This window comes from Notolepis coatsorum (genome assembly GCF_963971535.1).
Source record: "Notolepis coatsorum genome assembly, chromosome: 12".
In the NCBI taxonomy this organism is placed as follows: domain Eukaryota; kingdom Metazoa; phylum Chordata; class Actinopteri; order Aulopiformes; family Paralepididae; genus Notolepis; species Notolepis coatsorum.
This window is the reverse complement of record NC_140176.1, coordinates 93,222,280-93,249,859: the sequence shown is the minus strand read 5'-3', so window position 1 is coordinate 93,249,859 and position 27,580 is coordinate 93,222,280.

The window sequence follows — 27,580 nt, the reverse complement described above, 5'->3', positions numbered from 1 at the left end:
CTAAGGATCGGGGGAGTGGTCAACATCGACCAATGAAAGGTGGTCAACATCGACCAATGGCACAATCCCCAAGTCTCTACGACAAACGGTTCAAGAGATACACTGAGGGGGTGTGGCCTAAGGGGGCGTGGTCTAAGGATCGGGGGAGTGGTCAACATCGACCAATGAAAGGTGGTCAACAGGGGGAGTGGTCAACATCGACCAATGAAAGGTGGTCAACATCGACCAATGGCACAATCCGCAAGTCTCTACGACAAACGGTTCAAGAGATACACTGAGGGGGTGTGGCCTAAGGGGGCGTGGTCTAAGGATCGGGGGAGTGGTCAACATCGACCAATGAAAGGGGGTCAACATGGACCAATGAAAAATGAAAGAGGATATCCCTACTGAGTACAATGACACAACCCACAAGACAGAGGGCGCTGTCAGCAATTCAGTAGTGCAACACAGTGATGGCCAATGATGGGTTAAGTGGATGATGTCATTGGCAGCTCAGCCACGAGCCACACAGCTGAACCAATCATGAGTGAGCCATGAGCCACACAGGTGAAGCAATCACTATGACTTGCATATTTTCTATCCAATGCATTTCTATGGAGGCAGATGCATGACTGCATTGTCACATTGATTAAAAGAAAACTATAAGAGATGAAGCGTTGTGACGCGCACATGAGCACTACAACGAGTAGGCGAAGGGTTGTGCGCGATATTGTGACATTCGTGCGATATTGTGGCACTCCTTCGGCGATCGGAACAGAAGGCTAAAAAATAGTGTGAAAAATGTGATTTCTAGAGTGCGATTGCATGGCGGTCAATGGGGAGGAGAACCTTCAAACAAATGGTCGTCAGTTGAGATAGAAATGTCCAATTCCATTTATTTTTCTTTTGTGAGCGGGTTGACAGCCGTGTCATCGTTTTGATGTGTTTGTTTTATTTCTACGTCCAAAATTGAGATCACACTCGCAATTCACCCAAGGTAGGGGGAAAAAGATTATTTCAGCTGCTACACTCTAAAATGCAATGCATTCCCAATGGGACCGATATTTTACCGTTTAAAGTCGATTCGTAGCCAGACGGTGCGGTGAAACTTTACGAGTTCGGAGACCGGTGTTGCCATAGGCAAGCCGCTCGTTTTGATACCTTTCACGTGTATGGGGCGCGAACGCTTACGTGTTGCAAAGTGTTTGCAAAATCGGTGGAATAAATAAATAATAATAATAAAAAGAGTATGGATATGTATAGTGTGGGTGGCAACCTGGCTTCGCCAGGTCACCCACACTAACTAGACAATTCCGCGCGGGGGAAATTGTGAAAGTGTGGGTGACGCCTGTGCACCGCCGGCCAACGGGGGAGAGGGTCTCTCGCGAGTCTCTATGACAAACGCTTCAAAGGATACAAAAAGGGGGCGCGGCCTAAGGATCGGGGGAGTGGTCAACATAGACCAATCAAAGAGGATATCCCTACTGTGTAGTGCAATGACACTCTCTCTGCAATGATTCTCTTTCTAATTTCATGGCCGTCAAGATCTATATGACTACAGATGTGATTTTATTAACTATAACACAAACTCCCTTTCGTGTTGTATTATTTAATACTCACCCTTTCTCATGGCACCATGTGTCCAAGAAGTGGCAGATCAAAGGTCTCTTCTCACTCAACAATTACTGAACCCCAGGATGCGTCAGTCACCATACACCGGCTGTTTCCATCATCTGCAAAAGCAACGCAAAACATCTCTGATCAGTGCTGCATAGTCAATTCAAGGTGCATCACGATTGCATTACCACAATTACATTATCACAAGTAGCTTTTATACAATGCGGATGTAGCCAAAGGATAAGATTTCAATTCTCCTTACCTAAACCAGTTGGATATGCAGACTTGTTTTGATGTTGACGTCTGTCATCACATAGCTACTGAACTTGGCACCGTGCCCTAAATTCACATAAACATATTTGTAATTAAAGAGTTTTGTTGCTGTTGTTAGTCTGACCTCTCACCTGGGACTAGTACAGCAAGGTAGAACCTTTGAGGATCTGCTCATGCTGGCATAGTACTCAGGATCATTGGGGCACACAAGCTTTCCCACCACGCCAAGGTCACAGCAAAAGGGAAAGAACTAGAGATGCACCGAAAATTCGGCTACCGAAAATTATCGGCCGACAATGGTTAAAAAGGCTCTTTCGGCTCATACTACACTACACGTATGAACTCGACATAACGTTAACGTTACTCCGTTTAAATGAAGTGTTTAATTAGCAGCAATCTGTTGTTGAAAATGTATTATCGTTAAACCGGAAATGGAAATGCGAGGACAGGAAGTCGTCATCAATCGTTGTAGTCTTTTAGTCTTAACAGTCTGGAATTAATGTATGCATTCAAAAGTGCTGAATAAATGTTTTATGGGCCCATAGTGATTATTAATATTATTTAAGTTAAGTTTAGCCATAATCATGTATTTTGCCATAATCAGGTAGCTAAAAAAAATATATATATATATATATATATTTATATTAATCATTTTCGGCCTTTCGGCATTCGGTTTTCGGCCAACTGTTTCCTATTTTCGGTATCGGTTTCGGCCAAGAATTTCCCATTCGGTGCATCCGTAGAAAGAACTAACTCAAACAGTCCACTCAGGTACATTCCACTCGAGGCAGTTTATACGAGTGGCAGAGATGAGTGTTCGACTAGGCTTAATCAAACCATGACGTCTTTAATTTTTTACGCCAAACGGATATTTAGTTGCATTTTTATTAGAGGTCATGCAAAGCTCGATCTCTCGGTGGCGAGGAGTAACGCGTGGGAGGCTCACGCTGCCCCGACACTTCCTGATTCTACTGCGCAGGCGCACCAACCGACCTGTAGGAGTCGCTGTCCACAACGCCCAATCCCCACCCATCAGTTTCCCACCCCCTAATACGGCCAATGTGTATTAGTACGAACGACCAGCTAAACTGAAAGCAAATGTGGAGCGCTGGGCTCGAACAGGCAAGCCCAGCGTCTCCAGATTCCGTGGCAAGCGCCTTGCCCACTACGCCATGTAGCCGCCTTCCATCTCATATTTTTTTTTTATTTATTATTATATATATATATTTAACAAACATAAACAAACATGTTTTTTTTTTTTTTTTTTTTTTTTTACAAACATATAAACAAGCATGACAACACATGATAAGATATACAAGCATTGGGGCACACAAGCACACAAGCTTTCCCACCACGCCAAGGTCACAGCAAAAGGGAAAGAACTAACAGTCCACTCAGGTACATTCTTTGTTTGGCTAGGCTTATCCAAAGTTTATATTAACACAACAGAACAGAATGAGAGAGAGAGAGAGAGACCACGGCAGCTTTATATGAACACAACAGAATGAGAGCGAGAGAGAAGTTGATGATAACCTGTACTTTTATAAGAGAAAGAAGGGAGGTTATAATCGTAATAATTTTGACTACGGAACACATTTTGTTCGTTTTGTAGATCTATTAATAGATCCATCTGATTGATGATAACCTGTACTTTTATAAGAGAAAGAAGGGAGGTTATAATCGTAATAATTTTGACTACGGAACACAGTTTGTTCGTTTTGTAGATCTATTAATAGATCCATCTGATTGATGATAACCTGTACTTTTATAAGAGAAAGAAGGGAGGTTATAATCGTAATAATTTTGACTACGGAACACATTTTGTTCGTTTTGTAGATCTATTAATAGATCCATCTGATTGATGATAACCTGTACTTTTATAAGAGAAAGAAGGGAGGTTATAATCGTAATAATTTTGACTACGGAACACATTTTGTTCGTTTTGTAGATCTATTAATAGATCCATCTGATTGATGATAACCTGTACTTTTATAAGAGAAAGAAGGGAGGTTATAATCGTAATAATTTTGACTACGGAACACATTTTGTTCGTTTTGTAGATCTATTAATAGATCCATCTATTTAAACGTGACGAACGGGGTATTTCGGGGGGGCCGTCCGGTCCCTGCGCGGTGTACTTTTTTCTTCGTGTACTTTTTTCAACAACCACAGTGGTTTCAGCCAAAACCACTGCACCCACCACAAGTTCACAGACTACAATCACTCCCGACACCAACCACAACCACAATGGCTACATGGAATGACGCAAAGTTCTAAGTAGAGCTCAAAATACAGTATACAGGATTGTGGTAACTCCAATATGTGCGTAATACTCCAGACTGTAGACATTGCTGCGGTCTTGAAGTGTAAATGTGATCCAACAATGTGGTCTTGTCAGTGGTGGCTTCTCGGACCAGTTGGGTATATCCTCTGCTGTTAAACAGTTCAGATATGGGCTTCCTTGATCCGGAAAGTAGATCCTCATTAAAATCTCCACAGACTACGACTGGCTGATGATTCATAATTTCCAAAGTGTCCAAAAGCGCCTGCAGTTTTGGTATGAATTGGCAAGGACTGTAATCTGGTGGTCTGTACACGGCAGCGATTAAAGCTTTGACAGGGGCCTCAACCTTCACAACGACACACTCCAGGTCAGTCACATTTTGCAGGAAATGCCTTTCAAATGCCTGGCAATGGTCCCTCACGTAGACGGCGACACCACCGCCCGCTCTTTTTGCCAACCGAGGAAGGTTTGTGTACGACTCATGTCTGTTGCGTTTGAACATGGTGTACCCTTCCAACTGCAGACTGTCGGCAACAAAAGAGCCAGAGAGGTGAGTTTCGGTGAGGCACAGAACATCGGCAAGTGGCAACTCGTGATGCCGTTTGGTATCCTGGATATGAGCCGGTAATCCTTCCGTGTTGTGGTGGACAATTGTTAATATTTGGCCATTTTCTTTTGGCTGTACATAATTTAATAGTGGCATAACCGTGTCAAACGAGGCTTTCCTCATCGACTCCAATGAAGCGGTGATTGCAGGATCAGCAAATATCTGTCTCTCATTGAAGTCGATGATGTGAAGTCCTTGCAGTGAAGTCGTTCTACTCAGAGCAACGTAGGCCATGCCTGGTGCAAAGATACGTTTCAATGAAACCACGGCAGATTGTGTCGTCATGCCTTGGACTTTATGAACGGTGCATGCGTAAGCCAGCTTGATGGGGAACTGCCTGCGAGTCACTTTCTTGAATTTCAGCCTTTCCTCTGCCCTCTCGATGTAGACCAAGTTGTCACCACGACCAGATGTCCTTTGGCGGCATCTCTGTCCTGTATCTGCATTGTCCAGCACAAGCCCAAGCATGGTCACCTCAGTAGCACCGTTGGCCGTCTGGGTGACTATTCGACCAATCGTGCCAAATGTTCCATTGACTAGCCCATCTTCAACGTCGACGTTCCGCATGATCATGACACAGGCACCCTCGGCAACTTGAAGTATGTCTAGCAGATCGCTTTTATCTCCCTTACGCGGCCTTTCTAGTCTGTCCATCTCACCCGTCATTGGATCTCTCGTGTAATCCTGTGCATCTATCTGGGTGATGTGGGAATGGAGAGCAGACAAAGTAGCGGCATTGTGCTTGGCAACCTCTTTGTTGGTTGCAAAGATGTGCATGACATCCTTAGGGCAATGGGCGGGGTTACGCACAGCCCGAACAAGCAGAGCTTTGTCCATGTGGCTTATCGGATGCGTCTTTTCCCTGACTCTGATTCTGTTCAGAAGCTCCGCAAATGGAAGGTCGTCTCTCTGTCGCATGATCTCGGTCAACGTGATCATCTCAAAGTGGCATTGCCAGAGGTCGATCGTGGCCTCCTCAAGTACGCAGAGCGGTTTGTTTTTCCCCAATGGGGGGAGCTGATAGAAATCGCCCAGCGCTATTACACACATGCCACCGAACGGTTTCTTATTGCCTTTGATTTGTTGCAGTCTCCAGTCGACGTAGGCAAACAGTTGCTTGGAAATCATTGAAACCTCATCGATGATGATGATCTCTGCATCCGACAGCTTTCCCCGCAGCACATCCAAGGTATTTCCTAGTCCTTGGTAGGGTGGCTGTAGGCTTCTTGGCAACTTCAAGAGCGAATGCAAAGTGTTACCAGAGATGTTGAAAGCTGCCGTGCCTGTAAATGCAGCCAGTATAACGGTTGGCATGGATATGTCATCATCATACAGTCTGGGGAGTTGCCGGAGTATCCTTGTTGCCTCACCGTGGATGCACTTTATGAGGTGGGATTTCCCAGTGCCAGCACCACCGGTGACAAAGTAGAAGAACTGTTGGGGGGTTTGCTCATGTTGTTGCACGCGGTCAATACACCAATCGCGAACAGAGTAAAAGATGGATGCTTGTGCCCGGTTGAGGTTCTGACACATTGTGCGCAGAAAATCGGGGCTCATCTGGGGAGCGTCCATGACTGGAATAACTCCACCAATGTACGCCGGTACATCATCTTGTTCCTCCTCATGCAGCTGAGCGTCACTTCGCTCAGCCATGCATTCCAACTGGACCACCTCACTCTCGGGGTCAAATCTGCCCCATGCATCCTCGATAGGACCATCCTTGATGAACTTGTCCATAGCTTTCTCCATCACTTTACTGTGTTTCTCAAACTTCTCTCTGTTGAGTTTAACAAATTCTGAGACTTTGACCATGTCGTGGATCCCGGGTATCGTCACCCAGGCCTGGTCGTGAAACGCTTTGTGTGTGGGTAAAAGGTCGGTTTTCAGTTTGGACACGTCACGATGGGGGAGGTACAGTTTAAGCCAATTGCCGTAGAATTTCTCTGGCTCCTTCTTCTGAGAAAAGTGACCGTATCTGATAATTGCAGGTTTCCCCCTCGTGCGTTTCTGAATGATGCCCATGTCGTTTAACAGCCTATGGCAATTTCCGCTGGTCCCCTGCTCACGGTAGAGCACTCTGTAGTGGGATGTGAAAATGGCAAGGCACATGGGTTCAAACTCCAGTGTTCGTGGTCTGGCTCTGTATCTGTCGGGAATACCCGTCATCCATACGTTCTCGTCATCCTCTGGTCTGTACTGAAGCTGGCTGAGCGGGAGACTCATTTTCAGTCCATTCTCATCAGTTTGTAGGAACAAAACCTGACGTGAGCATTTTCTCATTTTCAAACTGCACGTACGGGCCACAGCCTCCTGAGCGCTGACCTCTCTGTGTTTTGAGTAGGCTTGAAGGATTTGCTTCATTTCCTCTCGTTCAGGCACACTCTCTGGGCTGAGCTCACGGATGATTTTCGCCAGGTATTCGCTCATCTCGTGCTCCGGTTTGGTGATGTAGCTGAGCATGTACTGAATGAGCGCAAACTCGTCGAGAACGTACTGGATGTCCATGTTGGCGTTCCAGGCCGTCAACAAATATGGATTATAGTTATTCACCCAGCAGTCCTTGACATCACGCTTCATTACCATGACACTGGCATTTGTCATTTCCTGGACACATTTGGTGTACTCCGCATAAGTCAACTTGCACTGCGTCAGTAGCTGTGTCAGGTTGTCCACTTGCGCGCTGGAGTCGTTCAGTAAAGCCCACACTGGTTGGAGTTTACGTTTGGCTGCTTGCGCATCCATTGTCTGTAGTTTGCTGCTGACCTTTGCACGCTTACGTTTTTTGCTCGTACCTTCACCCGCGTTGCTCGTACCTTCACCCGCGTTGCTCGTACCTTCACCCGCGTTGCTCGTACCTTCACCCGCGTTGCTCGTACCTTCACCCTCATCGACGCCATATGATGCCGACGGATAGGTTATGAACGACATTGGCATTGGTGGTTTTGGAAATCCAAATCTGCATGCTTTCTTACCTTTCTTGCAGCTCTTGGAATGGTTTCTGCTGTGCATTTGAAGCTCTGTGACACTCTTGTGAAGCAACGGTTCCTTGTCCTTGTCAGGCAACTGGCATGAGATGTAGCGGTCCACAAACTCGCATAGTTTGGCGTCATCGGTGACGCCAAACTCTGGGGCATTTTCTACCCAACAGAGCATGTGTATGTGAGGGCTCCCTCTGGCCTGGAATTCTACCCGGTAAAAGTAATCCACAACCACACCAATTGGATGAGCCGGAGACAGCAGCAGCTCTCTCATCAGAGCATCCACCCGCTTGTCAAACATGCGCATGGTCGTCACCGGGTTGCTTCTGAGAATGTCACATTTTTGGGCCCAGTCCAGCTCATCGAAATTAACCCGTTGACCTTCTTGGGATTTTATCGCATTGACAACTTCTGGCCAACGGAATTCTGCGGCCGAGAAGGTCAGAAAAAAGGTAGGCGTCCCCAGTTGTCTGACCATGGCATACAGATCCTTCATCGTTTTCGACCAGTAAGCTGGAGTCCCTCTCAGCGGTTGCATGAATCGGGTTGCATCTCTGTTTTTCACCAGCCTCTCGACCTCCACCTTGTCCTGTAACATCTTGTTGCATATTTTGCGTCCATCTCGGCTAAAGGGTTTGCCTTTCCTCAACTGGATGGACATGCTGTTTGTGGCCAACTGTGTCTCGGTGACAAACTGGGCAAAGAATAGGTAGCTCTGGTCTCTCGCAAAACGATTATCGACACAGAAAAGCCTTGCGTTGAAATACATGCTTGGAGACAGCCGCACTGCTCTTTCAGCATCCAATGTATTTTCTCCGGTAGGAAACTGGACAGGGAAAGCCATTGCTTCAAGTCTGGGGACCTTGAAGAAGCCGACGGGCTTGTTTCCTTGTGCGGGGGCAATGCTAAATATGCCATCACCATACGTCAGCGTCTCTTGTCCCATGTCTAGAGGTTGCAAGCAACTATCTAGGCCTAGTCCAGGTCTGAGTGCCTCTTTCTCATTCTCTGCATTGGGTGGTTGCTGCTTTTCAACACAGTCTTGTATCTCCATCATTTCTGGCTCATCACAGCTGTCAAACTCCGTGTCTGCTTGCATCTCAAGCATTTCCGAGTCATCACAGCTGTCAAACTCCATGTCTGATTCAAATGTCACTTGCATGAAGTCAAACTGCATACTGTCAAACGTGTCAGTATAGTTGTGCAGCGAGAAATTCAGCGTGTAAATCTTGTCGAACAGATCATCCAACTGTGTGAATGTCATCATTACAGCCTTTCCATTAGGCTCAGATAGCCCGTCAGCATTTCTGCTATGAGAGTCAAACAATCCATACCTCCCAGACTGGTCTCTAAACACGGCAATGGTGTATGGTGATATAGTGAGCAGAGCATGGCTCACATCTGCAGACAGACACTGAAGTCTTGTGTGAAGATTCAAAAACCAGTCCTCTATGCCAGACCTTCCCTGGTCTTTCATATATCCCATTTGCACAGTGGATCTATGCACACTGTACGCATGGTGCTCAGTCTCGATGGCGAGTGGCGTTTCTTCCACGTGTAAATGGTAGAGGCCACGGTCACGACCTTGATCCCTCAGCGCTTTGAGGGTTTTTTTGTACACACTGTGTCCCTTATCTAGTATTTTATTAAGATCAGCCTCCTTCAAGTCACGGCCCTCATTCTGGTGTTCATTCGCGTATGCTAGAAAACTCAGTGCCATACAGGCACACTGTTTATTCCGGAACTCACCGTCATATCGGTCATCAGCTTGGCTATAGGACGCCTGCACGGAGATCACAGGCGGTGGTGGGATGCGTGCTTCCTGCTGCACAGTGTCCTTTTCCAAAACCTCTAAGACCTGTTGAACCTCACACTGCATTTCTGGCAGATCACAGCTGTCAAACTCTGTGTCTGCTTGCATCTCAAGCATTTCCGAGTCATCACAGCTGTCAAACTCCGTGTCTGGTCGATTTATTGGTGCATCAGTGGGTGGGTCTTGTAGCAGGTCTTCAATAATTTCTGTAAACATGTCAGCATCATCTCTGATCGACACCTCTCTATAGTCTGGGTGTGCCTCAATCAATTTGGACAGGCCTGCAACTACATGTCTCATATTGACCGTGTGAAAGTTCTGATAGCCTTTGTAAATAAGACGTCGCTTCAGCTTCACTCTATACAAGTGGGATGAGCTGGGCAGTCTCGGTAGGGTGTTGACTGTGGTTTCCACCTCAGATGGCACGCACACTACAGCTCCATGTACAGCTTTCTGTTGACCTTTTGGAAGTGTGACAATCTTGGCAAAGGGCAGAACTTTGGCCAAAAGTTGTCTTTCCAGCACATTCAAATTGCAGAGCTCTGGGGGAATGGGTGCCAACTCCATTTTGTTTGCCACAGCTATGGACGAAGGTCTTCCTCTCTTTAAATGCAAATCACACGTCGGACAAATCCACTCAACTCTCCTTTCCTCAGGCACAGTGCATTGCTCAGGGCCTCCACACTGACCACCACACACATGAACAAATTTTCCTGTCAAACAGGCAGTAACCACATGTGGATTGTTCTTGTAATTAGTTCGCCGGCAAACCTTCACCTGATTGGGGAAAAGAGCACGGTGACACACTGTACATATAAAAGTTGGCCCCGCTTTAATGTGCTCCTGGAAAGTGGCCATTGCCATCTGAAGTAGCCAATTTCCTTCATCGATTTTGTTTAAAAGCTGGAATCTTTGGACTTTTTTGTATTTGCCTCTTATTTTCAATGAACAGCGCAGATTATGGGCCATTCTGAAATGCAAATCTGTTCTGTATCTCATGCGAAAATATCGCTTCCTATTGGCCCTGTAAATGGCATCAAACTGGTACCTTTGCACCATCACCTGCTTCTGCTTCTGCCGAAATTGTTGATCATGCTTGTACCTTTGCACCATCACCTGCTTCATTGTCTGCTTCTGCTTCTGCCGAAATTGTTGATCATGCTTGTACTTCTGCTCCTGCACCTGCTTCTTCTTCTGCCGAAATTGTTGATCAGTCTTGTAATTCTGCTCCTGCACCTGCTTCATTGTCTGCTTCTGCTTCTGCCGAAATTGTTGATCATGCTTGTACTTCTGCTCCTGCACCTGCTTCATTGTCTGCTTCTGCTTCTGCCTATATTTTTCATTATTTCGGTACTTCTCGATTATGGTTTGCTGCTTCCTCTTCCTGAACTCTTTATCTGTTTCATATCTCTGCCTCCGAGATATTTTCTTTTTGGGAGCTTCAGACAGTTGTGAGCTTTTTTTTTGATTCCTAATTGCTCTTTGTCGCTGTCTTTTGCTTAATTTATTAGACATCTGTGGAGCCTCTTCCGTTACATTTGTGGATGGTGCATTGACTGACAGCACACACCGTGTGCTGATTGGGAGTCCAAATTCAGTTTTGGCTCCAACAGTCACCGTCACAGGCCTTTTGTCATGCAGATCCGCTTCAGACAGTTGTGAGCTTTTTCTTTGATTCCTAATTGCTCTTTGTCGCTGTCTTTTGTTTAATTTACTAGACATCTGTGGAGCCTCTTCCGTTACATTTGTGGATGGTGCATTGACTGTGCTGATTGGGAGTCCAAATTCAGTTTTGGCTCCGACAGTCACCGTCACAGGCCTTTTGTCATGCAGATCCGGTTGCACTTGTGGCACTTGAGGCAAATGGTCTGACGGAGTCTTTGTAGGTACAAATATCACTTGCATGAAGTCAAACTGCATACTGTCAAACATGTCAGTATAGTTGTGCAGCGAGAAATTCAGCGTGTAAATCTTGTCGAACAGATCATCCAACTGTGTGAATGTCATCATTACAGCCTTTCCATTAGGCTCAGATAGCCCGTCAGCATTTCTGCTATGAGAGTCAAACAATCCATACCTCCCAGACTGGTCTCTAAACACGGCAATGGTGTATGGTGATATAGTGAGCAGAGCATGGCTCACATCTGCAGACAGACACTGAAGTCTTGTGTGAAGATTCAAAAACCAGTCCTCTATGCCAGACCTTCCCTGGTCTTTCATATATCCCATTTGCACAGTGGATCTATGCACACTGTACGCATGGTGCTCAGTCTCGATGGCGAGTGGCGTTTCTTCCACGTGTAAATGGTAGAGGCCACGGTCACGACCTTGATCCCTCAGCGCTTTGAGGGTTTTTTTGTACACACTGTGTCCCTTATCTAGTATTTTATTAAGATCAGCCTCCTTCAAGTCACAGCCCTCATTCTGGTGTTCATTCACGTATGCTAGAAAAGTCAGTGCCATACAGGCACACTGTTGATTCCGGAACTCACCGTCATATCGGTCATCAGCTTGACTATAGGACGCCTGCACGGAGATCACAGGCGGTGGTGGGATGCGTGCTTCCTGCTGCACAGTGTCCTTTTCCAAAACCTCTAAGACCTGTTGAACCTCACACTGTACTTCCTGCTGAGCTGTGCAAACCACAGGTAGACTACATAGCTTGCTGTCACTTACCTCCACGACGTTAGTGCAGCGTCGTTTTGCAGCCGGAACTTCCTGCTGAGCTGTGCATGGGAAAGGTGGACTACATACCTTGCTGTCACTTACCTCCACGACCTTAGTGCAGTGTCGTTTTGCAGCCTGAGACCTCTTCCCCTTGCGTGGCATGCTGTTCTTCTCACTAAATTTTGCGATAGATAATGAACAAATCAGATGGGGTTTCAAATATTCACACAGACCAGAAAGTTAAAGGAGCGCTTTACTGAAAAACAATCCAGATTTATTTTGCACATAATCTCACGTAGACCAAAACTGTAAATAGTTTAGCACACATTATTTTAGTTATGTAGACTATAATATAAGCTTGTATATGTCCTCCAATCATGTCACAGGATTATATAATCTTTGTGCTGTGTGAACTACAGGTCAATTAACCTCTTGCACCCGACGGGACCGGTCCCGAAATGACATCTGGTCATAAATCAATATTTTGTTGACTGTTGTATAAAAGTAGCGGTTTTTATTTCAAAACGTATTCAAGTATTAACAGGGCTCTACAGTGCGACCATATTGCTCGCATATGCCCCTAGAAATATGTGTGTGCGAACCGGAAAAAATCAATTACTCGCACGGTGTGCGAGTGAAGATTACAGCCTTTACCGGGAATAAAACAGAAAACAATCAAAAACACACTTAATTTCTAGAAGGTATTTTTGGAAGAATCTATGAATGAAAAAGTATAACGTTCCTACATCATCCTCGTTGGCCAGGTCCTAGTGTTTAGGTTATTTGTTGTCAGGTCATGTCTAACAAGGTTTTTCCCTTTTAAGAGGTAAAATCCCCTGACCCATGGTATCAGAGGTCTGACCTCCACAGTGAGGTAGCCCCAGCTCATTTGTATTAAATTAGTTTATCCCAATATGATGTCCCCTAATACACTGTGTAAATCCTCCCCTCCCTCCCTGTGGTCGTGCAGGGGCCTTCTCACTACGTTATGTGCTAGTAAAGGGTATATCCTCTGTAGAGAGGTTAAAGAAAGGTCAGACCAGTTTATTGATGGCCCAGGAGGCCTCATACCACTATTACTTTGGAGGAGGTCTTAACCCATGGCATATGCTTGTGTACATTGATGTTACTTTGGAGAAGGTCTTCTCCCATGGCATATGCTTGTGTACATTGATGTTACATTGATGTTACTTTGGAGAGAGTCCTCTCCCATGGCATGTGCTTGTGTGCTTGACGTATTGGTTCTGGATGTCGGATGACGGTGGGTACCAGAAGAGAGAGGGGTTATCGCTCCAGTACCATCTGTATAAACAATGTTAAAACATTGTTCTCATTAATAATTTTTTTATTTATTTTTCACTACTAACACTGCAGTCAGTCTGATACTACATCACACTGTCATTAGAACCATTGTAGCCATACTCACTCTCCTTTATCATTATGAATATTTACCATTATGGATCTTATTGATCCTGTAGTTTGGTCATAAAACAAAATTCCAACCACTGTCAGTAGCAGTGAGGGGGTTGCCCCTTTGCAGAGCGGTGGTGTGGGTATGACCTCAAATCCTACCAGGTCACCTTGTGTTGTTTCAAGACACACTATATCGCATTGGGCCCTTTGGTAACAGTATAATTCAAAGGTCCACTCATCATACCTATTACAGTTAAGTGGACCCTGCTATTTCCCAGTAAACCAACTACATGTTGTCTGTCAACAGTGTGGTAGTGGAAAGTCTCCCTCCCTAATGTATGGAAATGAGTTACACCATGGCTTTCAAACCGTCATGTTGTACCCCACCCCCCAGTCGCATATCAATCACTTGGAGTGTGGTAACGGAAGGTTCGACACCTGTAGCAGGGCAGCTAGAGATCAACCATCGTCTCACGACAGTGAAAGGTCAACCCCCCATTGTCTGGTACTTGAGAGGGCTGATCAACTGTTATGTGGTAGTGGAACAGGGTTACTCCAGAAGGTTCCTAGATTAATTTTGATATGACAATTAATTGGTTGATTGAATGAGTAGTTTAGTCGTCGATTGATTGATTGATTCGTTGTTTGGGTGTGGTTGATTGATTAACAGATTGATTGATAGGTTAAATGAACCATTGATTGATTGATTAATTGATTGATTTATTAGTTAGCTAGGGTTAGAGCTTAAGTCAGGATCAAGGTATTGAGGCCCAGTCAGGGTCTCAAGAGCCTTTTTTGGGGGTCTAAGGGTTCAAAATTGTCCGTCCCTAGTAGTCGGATCAGGTTGGTGCCTAGGTTAAGGCCCTGGTCAACGGTAAGTATAAGGGTTTTATGAATTATTTGGGGTCTCTAGACTAGGCTTCGGAGTTCATCAGTGGCTAATTATGGTCAGCGTCTATGTTAGGGTCCAGGTTATGAGGTAAACAAAAGAGTTCCCCAATGTAACCCGGGGTAAGCGAAGTGTCAGGGGTCAAATAGAGTTCCAGGGAGGCAAGGGAAAAGGAAACGGGTGTGGTCAGTATCTCCAAGAGGGATTTCCCCAAAGTATTTGGTTCATTTCCGTCCTAAAATGGAGTAACATCATATCCACTACCTTTAATCGTTTAACCTTGCCCCCCCTGAATATGTTCCATAAGATCATGCCTTGTAAGAAGGTTTCATGGTCCTCTGGAACTTAGTCTATGTTTTATTTTTAAAAATTAATATTATTGGTGATTGCCCGTCCCTTCAGGGGGTAGGAGGGGTTACACCCTATCTTGACCGGTACCGTTAAAAGGGTAGGGGTCTCTGTTTTTGTTTTTATTTTTTAGAAGAGTTTTTTTAAAACATTTTTTTAATAGAGAAAAAATTATGTATATACACACACATATATATGTATATATATATACATCCTTCCTCCTCCTTTTTCTATATATATATATTCTTTTTTTTATATTTTTTTCTTTTTTGAGCACCTTTTCAGGGTCCCTAAGTTCTGCGGTGTGTCCGGTAGTGGTTCGCCACTTCTTAAGTCCTAGGCTACATAACCTACCTGAAGGGTGCTCTGTAGATACTTACCCAAAATACTTACCCGCACTATTTTGCGATTAAAATAGTCCCTGTCCTATTAATGCTGATGATAACCTGTACTTTTATAAGAGAAAGAAGGGAGGTTATAATCGTACTAATTTTGACTCTGGAACATATTTTGTTTGTTTTACAGCTCTATTGATAAATCTATTTATTTAAACGTGACGAACAGGGTCTTTTGGGGGGGGGGGGGGGCCCCCGAGTAGTCCGGTCCCTGCGCGGTGTGTTTTTTTCGGGGGAAATTTTTACATGTGTCGCTCTAGTATACTTTCCCACAGTGCCCACATGTGGATCCCTGTTTGCAGGGTCCAGTGGATGTGGTCACGCTGTGTTTGGAATAACCTCAGTCCCAGTAACGGGATGTGAAGTATGTTTTCGCGTATGGCTTCATTTAAGCTATTAATGTTGACTAGCATAGAGTCTCTTAGGCGGTAGGAGGCGTTTATGCACGCCATGTATACGAGTGCCTCCGGGAATGCCCTTTTGGCCACTGCATTCAGTCTTTTTACGTTCCTGGCTGCCAAATGCCCGTTGCAGGTTTGCTTATCGTTGATACCGAACGACAGAAGTACTGCCTTAACACTAGGAGACGTCTCAAGGTGCTCAAGTATTTGAATCGCGTGATGGATTCTGGCACCCGGGTAGCTATCTACCTGTATTAAGTTATTATGGATGGGGGGTAACAACCTTAAGTTAGAGTCCCCCATGATGACTATATTCCTATGTATGTTTAGTCTCCAGTTCTCTTTAACCCCATGGCATTCATGTCGTTCGTACCAGGGTAACTGTGGCGTGGTTTCGGGTGGCGGTGTTTCGGTTTCGGATTCTATAGGGGTTGAGTGCGCGGTAGGTCCTAGGTTATGGGTGGGTCCGGGTCCCGGGGACGGGTTGCGTCCTGGGGTTTCACGGGTCCGTCTAAGGCCCAGCGAGAGCTCTGGGGAAAGGGGTGTCTCGTGTAGAGTAAGGTCGAATATCGAGGTGGGGTCAGGCTCGTACGGTACCATGGCGTGGCCCGTGGTTCCTGATGTCCCCTCGTCACCGGCATCTATGTGTGCCGAGGATGTCGTGGTTGTGGCCACGGTTCCCCCATGGGCTGCGTGAGCGTAGACGGCGCCCCTACGAGTGCTCATATCGAGGTCTACGTGGCCAACGAGTGAGGCCTGATTAATAGGCAAAACTCTCTCCGTTCTGGCCGTATTAGGGTCACTGTCAACATTCTGGGGTTGGTTCCCCCGGTTTTGGTTCTGATTTGTGGTAGGTGAGCGTCTACGTTTAAGCGTGTTACCGCACCCAATTGTCTCTGCAGATGGTTGGGGTGTACACGTCATTTCCGTCTCAGGGGCAGGTCTGGGTTCGTCACCTGAGGACGATGTTGCTGCCTGCGTCTGTTCCGGCTCGTGGTCTAATCTAATTTGTAGAACCTGTTGTTCAAAGACCCTAAAGGCCTCTGGAGTCATATGTTTGGTGCGGTGAGTGGACCAGCTTATGGCTTTGCCCAGGGCCACCTTCCAAAAGGCTACGCTAAGCGTGGTAAAGGCCTTAAGGGCCGTGACGGTTCTAGCGCGGCGGAACCGATACTCCCTTTTCAAGTGGTCCAGGGTATCTCTCTGCCAGTTGGAGTTCCTGTCATCGGACAGTCTCCTTGTGAGTTCGGTCTGTTTCTTCTCCTTTTTAGCCAATTTTCTAATATGCACTAAGCGAGACGCGAGGGCCCTAGTGATGGGCTTTTCAAATTGGAGACTCTGGTAGTCCGCTATTAGGAGCAACTGTATCGTTTTAATCAAGTTAAACTCCTCCTCACTCCATTTTGGGTGGGCAGGTACTTTCGGGGGGGGAGGGGGGGGAGGGGGAGACGCCATATTTGTTTTGAACCTATTAAGTTAAATTCTATTTAGTAAATCGCTAGTGCTATTACGTTCTATGAAGATGGACCGGAGCTCCTGGATTGGTCCTCTGGCGTAGTCTTCGTCGGTGTATTTGTTCTGTTGAGATTAGCCAGTGGTCAGTTGAGAAGCCTCGAGTGGGTCCTGTATTTCTATTATATAATATATATATATATATATATATACACATACATACACATATGCATATGCATATATATATGCATACATACACACACACACACATATCTACGCCTCCATCTAAAAACCATTGTGTTTAACCCCACATTTCCCCCTAGTTACATGGTGTCAATATGGCTCAGAGGCCCAGATATTGCACCAGCAACCAGAATTAGTATCACATTATACACTATTGTTTCAGCGAAAAGAAAACAACACTGAGGGCAAGATTCCATGTGAAGTCAGATGCAGCAGTCAAACATTTTAAACCATGCAAATTATATCTTTCACCATACACTATGTACAAGTAGCCTATACGTTTCAACGGGAGGCATGTTAAAGGTGCTGTACGTGATATTTCTTTGTTAAAATAAGTGTTAAATAGCTCTACATTATGACAGCCATCACTGATACAGAGTGTCTGGTCTTCAATAGGCTACTGTATTTGTAAATCTGGTATGTCATAAATGTATAGATGTAGCAGTATTGTCTATCTGTATGTCATGTGTGTCATATATGTTATGATGAATTGAAAATGGGGGACCCTGATGTAAACAAGACGAAAGTCTCTCTCTGGTCTGCATCCCCTTAACAATTGTGTGTATTGAGCTGTACTGTATTGTACCCATTCTGCAATCTGTTAATAACAACCAATCAATATTTAACAGATTGCAGAATGGGTACAATACAGTACAGCTCAATACAGACAATTGTTAAGGGGATGCAGACGTAACGTTAGCCCATTGCATGTTATTAAATGCCCGCACTGGTCTGTCTAATGAAATTACAACCGGTTTACATCCATTCATTCTGCTAGCATTACTGATTGGCACTGCCACATGCCACTGGATAACATGAGCTAGTGTTAGCTATCAAACCCCGTTAGCTCAAAGCTCCTCTTTCAACTTAAGCATTAAACAAAATGGCCCAGTCATCTATTCACCTTTGTTTAATACACACAGCGTTGTCTCTAATGTTATCTAACCACTGATAGCTCCCGATATGTGCTGGCTAAGTAGCGTGAGCTAACTGCTATACTGTTATAATGGCAAGTTCCATTGACGTTAGCATGTGTTGAACAGTTGTGAACGATGCATCTCTTTAATGCTCTTATGCTGACGTCATACTTGTCAGCTTGACAATTACGCAGCTGGTTCCAATAAAGGGATCATTGCCGGCTCACTTGTGAGATTCGGTCAGTGGTGTGTGAAACTGCAATGAAGTGTGTGGCGTCTTTTATTCCTCCTTAGTAGCCCAAGGCTGTCTAGACCTTTGCTGAAAATGGCTGCTGCGCCAACAGGTTATGGGCCCAGAAAGGATCTTGGAAGCCGATGGAATCGTTTGTGCTTTGACGGAGAGGAGAAAAACTATGAGTTGTGGGAAACAAAGTTTCTTGGCCACCTGCGTCTACAAGGGCTGAAAAGCACCATATTGAAAAAACCTGACAGTGACGGGGACGAAGAAGACGCAGACGCAGCCGCAACAAGAGCCGCAGAAGATGCTGACAAAAATGAAGAAGTCTACGCTGAACTTATTCAATTGTTGGACGATACAAGTTTGTCTCTGGTCATGAGAGATGCAGCGGACGATGGGAGAAAGGCGTTGAAGATTCTGAGGGATCACTACGCAAGTACAGGAAAACCACGTGTGATCAGCTTGTACACAGAGCTTACGTCTCTCCAGAAATATGCTAATGAAAGCATTACAGACTATATTATACGAGCAGAAACTGCTATCACAGCACTGAGGAATGCAGAAGAGATTTTAAGTGACGGTTTATTAATAGCGATGATTCTGAAGGGGCTGCCAGCGTCGTTTAAACCGTTTTCTATCCACATTACACAAAGTGATGAGAAGATCACCTTCGCCGAGTTCAAAACCAAGCTGAGGAGCTACGAGAGCACTGAGAAGTTCAGTGGGAGCTCAGTTGATGACAGCGTGATGAAAGTAAGAGGCAAAGACTTTGATGTGAAGCTGCTGACCTGTTATGCTTGCGGCCAAAAGGGCCATATGGCCCGCGAGTGCAAGGCTGCTGGTCACGGGGAACAACAGAGACAGTGGTGCCGTTTTTGCAGAAGTTCCACGCACAGAGATGCAAACTGCAGGCGGAGAGGACGACGAGACAACGTAAAACAGGCCGCGGATGAAGAGGACCACGACCACCACCACACATTCGCCTTCAAGGCCCGCGAACGACAGGTGGACGGCGACCCAGGCAATGGCCTGAAGCAAAGAGGGCTTATGGTCGACACCGGTGCTACATCGCACATAGTGACTGACGTGAGCAAGTTCAAAGACTTTGACGAGAGTTTCGAGCCACGAAAACATGTCCTGGAGTTGGCTGATGGAGTGAGGGCCTCTGGCATAGCGCTGAAGAGAGGTGCAGCCAAAGTTTGGCTGAAAGACAATACGGGTCGAGAGGTGGAGACGATGCTGACGGGGGCGCTGTACGTCCCATCCTTTCCCCAAGACATTTTCTCGGTCAAGGCAGCGACGACCAACGGAGCCACGGTTGTATTCAAGGAAGGACAGAACAAGCTCATTCATGAGAACGGTACGACATTTGATATTAAGGTGTATGATAGATTGTTTTATCTAAACACAGTTAATGATGAAAATGTTGATGAATGTCATGGGTGTTATGATATCAAAACATGGCACGAAATTCTAGGTCACTGTAACTACGAAGATGTGTTAAAATTGCAAAAAGTCACAGAGGGTATGACAATTAAAGGCAAAACTGATACATCTAATTTGACATGTGAAGTGTGCACAAAGGGTAAATTTGCTCAGAGCAGGAGCAGAGAGCCAGATGAAAGAGCAAAGGCTCCACTGCAGCTTGTACACACAGATTTGTCTGGACCTATAGATCCTACAGCTAAAGATGGGTTCAGATACACATTAGCATTTACTGATGACTATTCAGGAGCAGTTTTTGTTTATTTTTTGAAATCAAAGAGTGACACAGTCAAGGCTACTGAGAAGTACATTGCTGACGTTTCACCTTATGGAAAAATCAAATGCATGAGATCTGATAATGGTACAGAGTATACTTCTGATCAATTTCAGTCATTGCTAAGTAGAAATGCCATCAGACATGAGACCTCAGCTCCTTATTCACCCCATCAAAATGGGACAGCTGAGAGAAATTGGAGAACATTGTTTGAAATGGCAAGATGCATGCTAATTGAGAGTGACCTACCAAAAGAGTTGTGGACATATGCAGTTATGACTGCTGCTGTCATTCGAAATAGGTGTTACAACAAGCGTGTAGGACAGACTCCATACTACATGTTAACAGGAAAGAAGCCTAACCTTTCAAAAATGAGAACATTTGGGTCACCATGCTATGCTTACAAGCAAAACAAGAAAAAGTTGGATTCAAGATGTGAAAAGGGTATTTTTGTAGGCTATGATAAGAACAGCCCTGCTTATTTGGTGTTTTATCCTGACACAGGAAAAGTACTTAAAAATAGGTTGGTCAAATTCATCACCAAGAGTGTCATTGAGAATCAGACTCAAACAGAGCAGGAAACAGGTGATGAAGATTTCAGTATGAGGAGAGCTGTAAACCACCTACCAAAAACTGAAAAGGCAAATGTACTCACAAAAGAGTCACAGGAGAATGAGATTTGTGATAACATTGAGACAGGTGAAGGCCAAAGTAGCCAGAGTACATCTTATCCACAAAGAGAAAGAAAACCTCCTCAATATTTCCAGAGTAAATCTTATCCACAAAGGGAAAGAAAACCTCCTCAATATTTGAAGGATTATGAGTGTAAAGTCGAATCTGATGACCAAGAAGAACTAACCCTTGATTACTGTTATAGAGTTATTTGTGATGTGCCCCAAACATTGGAGGAGGCTATGTCATCACCAAATTCTCAATTATGGACTAAAGCTATGGAAGAGGAAATGGATTCACTGAGGGAAAATGACACATTTACCCTGACCACACTGCCAGAAGGTAAACATGCAGTGGGGGGCAGATGGGTTTACACAGTGAAAGAGAACCCAGTTGAAACATGCAAAGCCAGGTATGTAGCAAAAGGCTATAGTCAAGTGTCTGGTATTGATTATAAGGAAACCTTTTCTCCAACCGCAAATATGACCTCTATACGTAGTCTAATGCAAATTGCAGTAGAACATAATTTGGAGTTGCATCAAATGGATGTTAAAACGGCATATTTACATGCTCCTATAGACTGTGAGTTGTTTATGGAGCAACCTGAAGGATTTGAGGTTAAGTCAGAGAAGGGGGAGAAACTGGTCTGTAAACTTAACAAATCACTGTATGGTCTGAAACAATCAGGACGGAATTGGAATAAAATGCTCCATGATTATCTAAGTGAAAATGGTTTTATCCAAAACCCGGCTGACCATTGTGTTTACAATAAACTAACATCTAAAGGTGAAAGGATTATTTTGATAATCTGGGTTGACGATCTTATCATTGCAGGAAGCAACAGTCAAACAATCCAAAATGTAAAAGACATTTTGGGAGCCAAATTTAAGATGAAAGATCTTGGCAAACTTAAGAACTTTCTAGGCATTGATTTCACACAGACAGATGGTGAAATAAAGATGAACCAGAAAAGGTACATCATGAAAATATTGCAAAGGTTTGACATGTCTGACTGCAAGGCAAGATCGACTCCATGTGAGTATAAACAACAATTTGACAATGAAGGTGAATCTGTTGATCAAAAGAGGTATCGTGAAGTGGTAGGCAGCTTGATTTATGTAATGACATGTACTAGACCTGATCTAAGTTTTATTGTCAGTAAGTTGTCTCAACACTTATCCGAACCAAAAGAACAGCATATGGTAACAGCAAAACATGTGTTGAGATACTTGAAGGGAACTTGATTCAAAACTAAAACTTGTTGCATATTGTGATGCTGATTGGGCAGCAGATCAAAATGACAGACGGAGCACAACTGGGTACTGTTTTAGTCTATGTCAGACAGGACCTGTTATTTCCTGGAAATCTAAGAAACAGCCTACAGTTGCTTTATCCACATGTGAAGCAGAATATATGGCTTTGGCAGCTGCTACACAGGAAAGTTTTTATCTTGTGCAGTTATTAAAAGGAATGGATAGTGAAAATGATTATGCACCAGTGACAATCTTTGAGGATAACCAAGGGGCAATTGCACTTTCAAAGAATCCTGTGTGTCGCCAAAGGTGTAAACATGTTGACATTAAATATCATTTTGTTCGATCTGCAGTAAATGATGGAAACATTATTATTGAATACTGTCCAACAACAGAAATGGTAGCTGATATGTTAACCAAACCTGCAACAAAGGTCATGCTTGAAAAGTTTGTGTATTTTATTTTTGGTGTTGAAGGTTAAAAATGAAAGAAAAGAAAATGTAAATGTATGTCAAAGGTTTTATCAGAATAAGATCAAGTGGGGGTGTTGAACAGTTGTGAACGATGCATCTCTTTAATGCTCTTATGCTGACGTCATACTTGTCAGCTTGACAATTACGCAGCTGGTTCCAATAAAGGGATCATTGCCGGCTCACTTGTGAGATTCGGTCAGTGGTGTGTGAAACTGCAATGAAGTGTGTGGCGTCTTTTATTCCTCCTTAGTAGCCCAAGGCTGTCTAGACCTTTGCTGAAAATGGCTGCTGCGCCAACAGCATGCAGTGTGTAGCGTAGCATAGCATGATTCTAACGTTCGCTAATACATCGAAAGTCTTGGCTTGTACACTAAGGCATGCTTGTACACTAAATTAGTAGTCCGTTGTAGTTGTGATACAAACATAGCTCTCACCACTAGACTAAGCATGTCAATGTATTAACTAACGTTAAACTAATGCGGTAGTAGCTACTAGCGAGCTTAGCCACAATGCAAACACACAGTGACTAATTGTAATTCCATCGTGTATTCTGCATCACAAACCTGTTTCGGAGTCAGCTGGAACTGAAATCTGCGGTCTGTGTATATAGTTTTCGAATGAAAAATAACGAAAATGCGTAATCCGTTGTAGGAATAGTATAGAATCACTTTAGGTATGAAGTACCGGTCTTTTCTGTTCGAAGAGCAGAGAAAGACTGGCCGGGCCGGGGTCGAGACGTTTGATGTACGTCACTCACTGGGGCTTTGAAGTGTGTGACTACGGGAAGCCGTCTATTCTTCTGCTGAGCTCGAAAATACACATACCGCCACCTACTGCACTGGCAGTGTAAAAGTATGCGAGCTCACACGTGGAAAACCGTGGACGTCAGCGAATATTATGTGTTTAGTATATGTTGCGACGGTCGGATTGTTATTAAAAACGGAGCGATACTAGCTATGATGTGTAGGAGTTGGCGAAAATGAATTGATTGCTTTAAAAACGAAGAGAAATGTCATATTTACGCTGTTTAAAACGGGATGGCCAAAATCTTCAGTTTGGGCTTAACGTGTGACGTTAGATTCCATTTACGTGCGGGGAAGTGGTTTACGTAAGGATTAATGACATGACCTAAGGTTGGGTGAGAGGTGTGAATGTAACTGTGAAAGCAGATTTTAAAAAATCGAACTGGTTTGGCATATAATGACGAAGTTTGCCGATAAGAATGAACGTTTTCTACTTCCTGGTTTAGTTCAGTGGGGAATATCGACGTCTCTCATTGGTCTGTGTGCCTGGTATGACTCCTGGTATAACAATGTGACCTCCCATTGGCTTAGATGAATGAATGACGTCAGCAGAATAGTGACGTGCTACACTGGTTTGCGTGAAAGCAAGTCGGATAAAGTTTGAATGAATGAATGAATGAAAACTTTATTTAACAGATTGCAGAATGGGTACAATACAGTACAGCTCAATACACACAATTGTTAAGGGGATGCAGACCAGAGAACTTCTATATGAATTGAAAATGGGGGACCCTGATGGAAACAAGACAAACGTCTTTCTCAGGTCTGCATCCCCTTAACAATTGTATGTATTGAGCCGTACTGTATTGTACCCATTCTGCAATCTGTTAAATAAAGTTTTCATTCATTCATTCATTCAGAAAGACTTTCGTCTTGTTTACATCAGGGTCCCCCATTTTCTATTCATCAGGACATATATGAATGAATGAATGAATGAATGAAAACTTTATTTAACAGATTGCAGAATGGGTACAATACAGTACGGCTCAATACATACAATTGTTAAGGGGATGCAGACCTGAGAAAGACGCTTGTCTTGTTTCCATCAGGGTCCCCCATTTTCAATTCATATAGACATTTATGACATACACAACATACATGACATTTATGGCATAGGGACATATAGGTATTTAGTACTGATACATTTGTGACATAAACGGTATTCAAATATACAGTACTGTTACCCCTAGATCCTGACAGAGTATATATGATGGGGAGGGGACTGTACATTAGGAGGGGGTGGGTGGGTGGGAGAGAAATATACATACGGCGGGGAGGGAATATATACATGCGGTGGGGAGGAGACTGTCTATTAGGAGGTGGTGGGGGTTTTGGGCATTTACGGTGGCCAGTTTCGAATTGCAGCCTCCCGTAGGTGCTCTTTTAAGAGCGGTTTTGAATGTGGGTTGTGATTCACATTCCTTTACAGCTTTGGGTAGGGCGTTCCACATTGTTGTGGCATAATTGCGAAACGTGTTTAGTCCCTTGTTTGAGCCGAATCTGGGTTTAACATGATTTGTGGAGCTACCTCTGGTGTTGTGATCGTGGTATTCACTGACCTTTGGGAAATATTTTGCCATGTACATGGGTACCTTGGTCGTGTAGTGTGTCTTGTAGACCAGGCCCATTGCAAGTTGCTGTACTCTGTTGTCTACTCTAAGCCATCCTAGGTTGTCAAATTGGGCAGGGGTGAGGCGGGTTCTAGGAGTAAGGTCAAGCAGTAGTCTGACCCGTTTGTTTTGAGATGTTTGTAATTTTGTTTTTAGCGCCTTTGAGGTGCTTTGGTACCATGAGGTGCAAGCATAGTCATAGTACCCTTGAATGAGTGCTCCTGCCAGAGTCTTCAGGGTATTCTTGTTTACCAGAGAGGAGATCCGGTACAAGAATCTAGTTCGTTGGTTGACTTTTTTTTTATTACATTGGATGCCATTTTGTCACAGGAGAGATTAGCCTCTAGGATGGAACCCAGGTAGGTAATTTCATCTTTCCTTGTGACAATATTGTCACCCACTGTAACTGACAGAAGAACTTGACAGAAGATGTCGCAGATGACAGAAAAAGCAACTCAAATTGACATGCCATCCTTTGCATTTGGATCATACAGATGCGATCAGATTAGGCACAGCAAGTTAGACATTACAGCAAGCTTATATGTAACGGAGATGATAAATATTGTAATAACAGGACCAAAATCCAAACTATTCAGTCAGATAGCGATTTATTATGAAAATGCAATTACAATTTCAACAATAACTTTCCAGCACTTTATACACAATTGAAGCACATTTAAAACCTTGAAAACAGCACATTGAAATACAAGCATTTTTCAAGGATTTCCAGCACCACGTACGAACTTGGCTAGCTCAGGACAACGCTGATCAATGTCACTAAGAATTGCAAAATGGGGGACCTTGATGTTTTGAAGAGAGTGTCTTTCCTCAGCCTTGGAAAATAGCCAAAGTAACTCCACTACCAAAGAACTGTAAAGAGCCATTTACAGGTTCAAACAGTAGGCCCATTAGTATTTTACCAGTAATAGGTAGAATTGGAAGTAATTGGAAGGAATTGTGTTCAAGCAGATTCAAAAGTATTTAAACGAAAACAACATTAATTCTGATTTCCAGCATGCATACAAAGTAGGATACTCTACAGGAACTGCTTTAACATCTCTTACAGATAGCTGGCTACAGCTGATCGATAGGAAGTTAGTTGTGGGTACAGTGCTCTTGGATTTCGACATCATAGATCATGACCTATTATTATTGAAATTACACTGTACTGTATTGTATTGAAGACACTGCCATGGAATGGATGAGAAGCTACTTGTCTAATAGACAACAATGTGTTATATTTAATGGTTCCATGTCAAATATGGTAACACTCCAGTGTGGTATTCCCCAAGGAAGTTGTCTTGGACCCCTCCTTTACTCTATATTTGTAAATGATATGCCTTATGTATTGGAAAGTGCAGGTACAGCGATTTATGCTGATGATACAACTATATATGCATCCGCTGAGAGCACAGAACAAGTGAATAAGATACTTCAGAGTGAATTATTTATGATTTCGAATTGGATAACTGAAAACAGACTCAAATTAAATGTAGCAAAAACAAAATGTCGCTTCTCGGGTCACATCTCGCTGAGGCGTCCGCGTGAGCCCACCTCGGATCGGAGGCTACCTGGTTGATCCTGCCAGTAGCATATGCTTGTCTCAAAGATTAAGCCATGCAAGTCTAAGTACACATGGCCGATACAGTGAAACTGCGAATGGCTCATTAAATCAGTTATGGTTCCTTTGGACGTTCACCTGTTACTTGGATAACTGTGGCAATTCTAGAGCTAATACATGCAAACATGACTCTGGTCCTCTTTGGAGCTCAGCTGGTCCTGGATGTAAGTCAGCTGCTCTGGGACCGGCGGGTGTCCAGGGAGCTGCTCAGCCCCTTGCCCATGCCCAGCTCTGGGTAGGACTCCACCAGACTCCCAGGCTTCGGGGACATCAGCACTGGGCCTGGAGGTCACAGGGAAAAAAGGCAGAAACCCGTCATTAGTCATTAGGATGTGGTCCAGGGCGCCTGTAGCTGTTCCGCAACCATTGCTATTTCCGGGGTAGGCCTGATTGGCCACACTATTACACTATTACACACTATTACACTATTACACACTATTACACTATTACACACTATTACACACTATTACACACTATTACACTATTACACTATTACACACTATTACACTATTACACACTATTTTTCCGGTTTTCGGACTTTTCCGAGTTTTTGAACTTTTTCGGATTTTTGATGTTTCCGAGTATTCGGATTTTTCAGAGTTTTTGGGTTTTCGGACTTTTCCGAGTTTTTGAACTTTTTCGGATTTTTGATGTTTCCGAGTTTTCGGAATTTTCCGAGTTTTTGCATTTTTCCGGGTTTTCGGGTTTTCGGACTTTTCCGAATTTTTGAACTTTTTCGGATTTTTGATGTTTCCGAGTTTTCGGATTTTTCCGGGTTTTCGGACTTTTCCGAGTTTTTGAACTTTTTCGGATTTTTGATGTTTCCGAGTTTTCGGATTTTTCCGAGTTTTTGAACTTTTTCGGATTTTTGATGT